Source organism: Vigna umbellata, chromosome 3 (assembly GCF_029865625.1).
Source record: "Vigna umbellata cultivar VRB3 chromosome 3, Vumbellata_1.0, whole genome shotgun sequence".
NCBI lineage: Eukaryota > Viridiplantae > Streptophyta > Magnoliopsida > Fabales > Fabaceae > Vigna > Vigna umbellata.
In genome coordinates this window covers 42936860-42944649 of record NC_142167.1, presented here as the reverse complement: position 1 = coordinate 42944649, position 7790 = coordinate 42936860, and the positions used below count along the sequence as shown (strand labels likewise).

Sequence of the window (7790 nt, the reverse complement as noted above, 5' to 3'; positions counted from 1 at the left end):
TATGTTGAACGAATTATTGGAATTGGATTTTTACGAGCGTTCCAGGGAGGAACGTCTCTTATATGATTGAATATTGAATTGGTAAGGTATGACTGTGGTTAGTTAATGCTGGCTTGGTCCATCCTGATATTCCGTGATACACCTCTTCAAGTAGAAGGGGGTAGTCATGCGTGGGAATGGCAGGAGGTCCTTAGTCCATAAGTTAACATGGGCGACGTAAGAACGGACTTACCTCGAGTGGCAGCTGTTTGGTGTTACCCAGTTACTACACCACTCGGGTGCAAGGACGCCTGTAACTACATGGTTCATACAGTCCGGACGGTCTGTCTTATTATATGTCTTTATATGATTATTATTTGATGAATTACATGCTGTATGTGTGTTTTGAAACGTGAATATATGTGTTGATTGTATAAATTAAATATTATAAGCTTACCCTTGCCATGTTCCTTGTGTTGTTCCCTGTCCATGTATTTTCCGTCTTGTCTAAATGCAATGATCATCCGTTGTGGATGTGAGCAGATGGTGGTGCATCTCTATTCTCAATCAATAAAAAAAGATAATCATGACTAAACCAAAGGAAAAATGTCATTAGCTGCAGTTTACACTCTTTCTTTTGGAGTAAGCATCCTCTAACAGAAAACTGATTCAAAATCATGTCAGACATTAATTTTAAAGATAAAATCGGAGATAAAAATTTAAAATAATGGGATTATAGTTGCAGTAACGAACCTGTATATCATTGAAATTCTTTGTGTTCCCCATTTATGGAACATAGCCAAGTCTTATGCAATATAGTTTATCTTGGCAACACAAGCTCTTTAAAAAAAAAAAAATCATCCATTGACTCTTGAAAGTAAATCACCCATTTTGTCCTCAAGTTGTTACCTTCCCTTCTAAACAGTCTTTAAAGTAACAAATAGTTTAATTAATTTTGAATACTTATTAATTTACTCTTAAAATTGATGTATTAGAGTAAATTCGAAGAACCTTTGAAGGTTAGTTTTTGAACATTTAAGGCATTACTTACATAATTTCTAATGCTTTTTAAGTAATTTTCCTTACTCTAAGAACCATTGACGAGAGAACAATATTTCATGGATCAAATTGATGATTCACCCAAATGTCGTCCGTATCTGTTTCTCTTAACGTTGTTCCGCCACCCTTTCTTTCACTACCGGAGTGCATCCCTTGTTTATTCATAACTGAAATTTGTAACCAAATACTTTCGTAAGAAAAAATAAAAGGAGTTGAAAATTGCCACTGAATGCAGGTTTCCACACGTTAAACAAAGAGCTTGATTGAGTGGATACAACGAAGGATTTCGTAGCCATAAGAATAAAGGCCCGCTTCTGAGTATCAACCCACGTCCTAGCCTACAACAAATATTTAGAAATCTTATTACAGCAACCTAAACTTTTGTAGTCAATCTCACCGTCTAAAACAATCTCCACAATCGTTTTCACGATTTTAAATTATGGTCCTAATTCCAATTGCTGTCACCACAATCCTTGACATTGCAGAAAAATACATACTAATGCGTGACAGGAGTTGTTGTTATGGAAATAAAACAATTGCGAACTTTTTTTAAAAATTGTTTGTCACCTGTAAGAATGTGTGCTGAGATTTCATGTGCGACGGAATTCTCACCCATCGTATAGGCCGATGGATAGCTCTAGCCCCCATTTTAAGCAAAAGAATTAGAATAAATATTATAAACTCTTCTGAGATCTGCAGAGCTGACAGTCCATTCATGACCCTGCAATGCAAGCGGAAGAACCTTATTTATTTCCTCACAACTCTCTTCTACTGCTGCAGCCTCTCTTCGTCTCCCCTCTTTCCAGAGACTCTTTACTAGCAACTCTTTGGTGGCAGAGTCAGGCACTAAACCAGAATTCTTCATGTCTTCAAAGAGCCTCCATGCTAGTGCAGCTCTATTTGACTTGCAATAACCTTGGATTAATACCTTAAATAAATAAGCATCAGGCTCAAGACCACTCTGCCTAACCATTGCAAAGAGCTTTTGTACTGTTTTTATGTCCCCAAGCTGTGAAAAGTATAGCATTAGGCCTGAAAATGTCTGGATATCTGGGCAAATACCATTTAAAATCATGTCATCAACCATATCCAAGGCATCGGAGTTTCTTCCACACTTAGTCAATGTTCTTAGAAGAGACGAACACAGAAGCATCAGGTTTACATTTGATATGGGACCGCAAAGTATTCGGTCGTCATTGAAAACCTTCATAGCAGCATCAGCATTTTTTGAAATCCCATAAAAGTCAATGATCAGCCTGATGGTGCTGAATGGTAGTCTCATTCCCTCCATTCTGATCTTGGAGATGAGTGTATTAACCAAGTCAGTACGTCCATGTCGTGCCAGTAGGGTCATGATTCTTTGTACGGTGTATATGTCATGAGTAAATCCACTTTGATTAGCAACCCAGCAGAAGAAACTCCATGCAGCTTCTGGTGTTTTGAAATTTCTAAGCATCCTGCAGACCAACCCTGTTGTCCACACAAAGTTTGCACCCTCTAGTGCTGCTACCTCATCAGGACTCCAATTCCGCAAGGCACTTGCCAAAGCCCGTGGGTCCAGCCATGGTTTTAAATGAACTCCATCAACAAGATTACATTGACTAGCATCATTTATATTCTCGTCTTCAACCTCATTCTCATTCTCATCATCATCCCCGTCACCACCATCAACAGAATAACTTACACTCCTGATTCTCTCATCTGGCAAAATTCCTCGCCGTAATTGCTCCTTGTCTTCAAGAATTCCTTCCTCTTTCATCTGCTGCAGCAACAAACTCACGCCTCTACTAGGAAGTATTCCATCAACCTGCATTTCATCAACTAAAATTTTCACTTCATCAAACCATTTGCTACCTACAAAACCCTCTAGCAGAACCGAGAACTGCTTCAAAGTGCGTTTGACCCTCATCAAAGGCAACAGATTAAAAACCTCCATTGCTTCCGATAACTTCCGAGACTTCACAAGGTGCTTGATTATTATAGTGAAGCTCCTGCAATTCGGCAGAGACCCTTCATCAATCATCCCCTGAAAAACTCGTACAGCCTGCGAGTCCTTACCCATTTGAGCATAGAGAGCCATAACAATATTATATGATTCAGTACAGAGATGGTTGCTCTCGAGTGTATACTGTTCCCACACTTGAAGGACAGTGTCCAGGTCCCCAGCTGCAGCATGCCACTGCATGAGATTCATGAAGCTGATCCGAATGGTGCCGAATCGGTTGGCTTGGATAGCATCAATGAGGGATTTGAGCGCGGAGCATCTACCAGCCTTGGCAAGAACAGTTGCAAGTGCATTGAGCGTGTGGTGGGTGTGCGAAAAATTGGAATTTTTTTCAAGGGCATGAACAAGGGAAAGAGCGGAATCTACAGAGGGGGAAGAACGAATGGCATGAGTGAGCACGAAAGAGTCAAAAAGACGGTGGTTTATGAGAGAGGGAAGAGAGGAGTCGGGGGTTTTAGAGCGTAGAGTGAGTCTAATGGAGTCAATGAGTTTGGCACGTTTGAGGTAGTGAGCAACTTTTGTGGGAAACGGTTCACGACGACGGACATATGAACGAGCTTGCACTTGCGAGCTTAACCTGTTCAACAGGTTAACCTCGCAAAAAAACGACCTCAAGTGCATCCTCATTCAGCACTGCGAAGGTTGTTTGTGCTTACAATTCATAATCCAGGAACCGTTAGTATTCTTCGTCGGGGTGACACAAATAATCAAACACTTGGTGTGCGAGGCCGTGGATGAGCTGATACACGGGGCAAAAGAATTACACAAACCAGGTTCAGCGAGCTCAAATATTTCTTTTTCAATTGGTGTGCTTGAAAAATCCAAGCCTCTTTTACCAGGCCCAACAATAGTGGGACTTCCGTGCATTGTGTTTTGGTAACTGCTTCCTGCACCCCCATCAAATATGTAAAATACCAAAAGTAACTTTATGGCTATTTAATTAAATCTTAATTTTTTTTTATCTCCTTCTCCTTCCCTGTGCAGCTGAGTGTTCTCCCATCTACCCACTACGTGGATAGTTGTGTTTTCTCTTTTCCTGTAAGTATGTGGCCTTTTGTTGAAATTTTTGGCACACATTTGGAGCAGTAGAGAAGGCTTGCGGCCGTGCAAGAAAGCCCTGGAATGGGAAATCTGAAACGGAGATGAAAAATCAATCGAATTTAGTTGAGACAGTCACAGTTGAAATGATCGAATTAGGCTATTTTTACAACCAATAACCCCGCTTTTCCTAACTGGTAAGGCAGTTGGGCATTTAATGTTTTATTCCTTCACTCGTAAACTCTCAATCCCTAACAGTTAACCTGGACTAATTCATCAAAGACAACCTCACCAGTATGAGAGGATTCAGTGGCCACAACATCACATTCTGCACAGCTACCATCAATTGAAATAGTGTCAAAATCAGTGTATAACTCTGTAACAGCAATATACACATCAATATGCTCAATTTCAAATGCTGCTTTAATAACCTTAGAGTCAATAAGTTCAGCAGTGTTAACAACAGGCTCTATAAGATCTAAGCACATACAATCAAATGCATCAAATGGCATAGGAAATTCAGATGTGGCAGTGGGAGTTTCAAGGTTAGAATAAACTTGTATTGACTCATAAAAATTGTCTTCAGCAACAACAACGGAATCAATTGAGTCAGCACATTGCACAAAATTATCATCAAAACTGTGATCAGGCTCAGTGCACACATCATAAACAGCATCAGGTATATCAATGTGTTCTACGTGAAAGACTGAATCTAAAATGTGAGTGTGTGCAGGCATCAAAACAGCAGTATCAATGGCAGGTTTTATGGGTTCAACTTTAACTAGATCAAAAGCATTAAAATGAATTTGAACCTCATCAATATTAATTTGAATATTCAGTTCAGAGAAAACCTGTTTTCTTGATTCACCAGCTACCTTTTCAGGTTCATTCCTAGCAAACTTTGCTGCTACCTTCCACAAGTGTGCCATACAATCTGGAGAGTATGCATCTTGTTGCTCTGATTCACCAAATTGAGGTTGCCAAGGTTGACCTGAGTCTTGATAAAACTGTGGTGTGGAGCTCACAATGGCTGAAGTGGTTTGACTCTCAAAAGTTTGAAACTCAATGGCAGCAGGTGTGCCCTCTTCCTCTTCAGATCTCCCTGTCAGCTTGTGGACAGCAGCTACCAACTGAGCCACTTGCTTGGTCATCCCTTGAAGTTCAGAAGCTGGATTTCCCTGCTGCAATTGGTCACAAAGTTGGTCCTGCCATGGCTGCAGCGACTGATAATTCTCCTGCTCAGGTTCAGCATACTGGTCCCAATGAGACAACTCTTGTTGAACAGGCCAGGGTGGCTGCTCACAATAAGGTTGAAAACAGGGAGATTACTCACTAAAAGGCTCACAGAACAAGATAAATTGTGGTGGTTGAGCATTATAAGGGAAATAGCAATTATCATATGCAGAGTAGTAATTCATGCTTACCAAAGGCTCAATGGAAGAACACCAATCAACCTCTAAAATTTCTAATACAGAACTCAAGCAAAAATCTATCAAAAAAAGAAACAAACTAGACAAGACTAACCTAACACTCTAAAACTTAACTCGTCGAGTCCCCGGCAACGGCGTCATTTGTTAAACTGATATTTGGTCGCACAAAATCAGAACAAACTAAGTTTCCCCACTAATGAAGTATAGGGACAACCTAGGTATCAATCCTAGGACTCAGCTAATTAAGATTAAAGTGTATGGTTAAGGTCTTGTAGTTATTTACTAATTATTTACTTACTAACTACTAAACAGGTGGGGACATTTTAAATGAATGAAACTAAAATAAAAGAATTGAAACTAATCTAAACTAACATATGCTTAAAAGAATAAAGAATTTGAAATGTAATGAAATAGAAGAAAATTACACTATCAAAACAGCAACAAAATCTACTTACTACAACTTCCTACAATCTAAACAGAACAGATATCATACAATCTAAACAGAACTCAAATGCTAAAAAATAAGGAAAGAAACTCTTTGAAGCAAAACTGCAGAACAGAAGCTAAACCTAATTCTAAAAGAATGCATTAACAATCAAGAGATACACCTAAACTAAGCATAAAATCTGAATCAAAAGGTAAGACCTAAAATCTAAAGTAAACATCAAATCCTATACTCTAAACAGAATTAATCAAAACAATCATGCTATTACTATCAACTAAAACTGAAATCAACAACTAAATGAAATATGCAGATTTAAAACAATACCAAATCAAACTATCATATATGCAAATCAACTAGCAGAACATTAAAATCAAAAGGAATCTTAAAAATCAAAGATTCAATTGGTTAGATTCAAGAACTGGAATCAAATTTATATAGATTCAGTGTACAGAGTGATTGATCATATATCAGGAAGACATCCGGGTAAAATAAGCCCATCACAGGGTCAATAATCATCACTCAGTTCATCCAAATCACAATGAAATGTAATTCCCTAAGGTATTTCAACTATGTGGAGTCACAGAGTCTAAATCAGATTTTTTTTAGAATTTACAAAAGCTAAAAACCGTATTTTTTTTAATCGTTGAACTCAACTCTAACTCGAGAAGACATCTCGGTCATGCACGCCCACCTTGGGGTCGTTTAATTCCAAAAAGGAATTAGAATGTGCAGAGCTACGAGTTCAACTCATTTTCAAATCAACACACAAGAAATGCTCGCACATCATCGATCAAGAACACAGAATTAAAGGAAAAAAATCAAGATTACAGAGTCACCAAACATACAACACATAACATCAAGAACAATAGTTGTTTCTGTGACACCCGGGCACTGAGACGAGGGCGGGGAGTGTCGCCGGTGCAAGAGGCATGGTGCAGGGGCCACAGACAAGGAGCGGCTCCTGGTAGGTTTCGAGTGGAAGGGGTACATGGACGAATCGAACATACACAGGAATGAGAGGGATTTGGAGACTGTGTAGGTATGTGACTATACATTTGAAGGATAGCTTAAAGGAATTGATTTGACTACTCGTATCACCAAATTATGCGAAGGGATTTTGTCCACGCCTGGATGGGCGACCTTGGAGGACCGTTCGGTCCATGATTGTGATCTGGGTGGGCGGCACTGGATTAACCGCTCGCTCGGTCTATGTGTCGGGAAGACCGGACGGTACAAGAAGTAATCTCCAAATTTGTGTCCAAGTTTATTTTATTCACATTTGTTATAAAGAAGTAATTGTTACTATGTCATTCAATTTTATTTCCTTTCAAATTTACAATTTACCTATATTTTAGCTTTATATCAATAACATAACCACGTAACTAAATAACAAATGATGATAAAAGGAGGACGCGTAAAAAATTTATGATACATTTAACAATTAAGAAAAATACAAAAAATATAAAAATATATATATAATACTAAAATGTTAAAAAACTTCAACTATAGAATTTATGAAATAATAATAGTTAAGTAGCAAAATATGTAATATAGTTAATAAAAAAATAATAATGAACAGGTCCGTTATGCATTGGGTATTAGTATCTCCCGCGTTGTAATCCATCATAAGGGTTTAATCAAACAAGATTTCTAATGACACATTGATAATAGTCTTCAAAATGTGGAAAAGGGTTTGTTCATGCTTTTGTTGTTTTGGCACAATCTCACTTGGCTTTAAGGAAAGATCTATTACATTAATCGAAAGAGAGAAACATATTTGAGAAATTGTAAAGCATGCTTAGAAGCAGATTATTTTTATAAATTATTATAATTT

General features: G+C 38.3%; 1 pseudogene across 2 annotated transcripts; it reads right to left on the bottom strand.

Annotated features, from left to right (window-relative positions):
* Positions 1-820: 820 nt before the first annotated feature.
* On the bottom strand, positions 821-3832 carry LOC148202549 (pentatricopeptide repeat-containing protein At5g66631 pseudogene; annotated as a pseudogene). Of its 2 annotated transcripts, none has more exons than XR_015785128.1 (2): positions 1606-3832; positions 821-1205 (listed from the first exon to the last, which is right to left on the bottom strand). The product of XR_015785128.1 is annotated as a pentatricopeptide repeat-containing protein At5g66631 pseudogene, transcript variant X1 (transcript). The 2 variants fall into 2 exon arrangements; XR_015785129.1 differs by lacking the exon at positions 821-1205 and adding an exon at positions 1258-1376.
* Positions 3833-7790: the final 3958 nt, after the last annotated feature.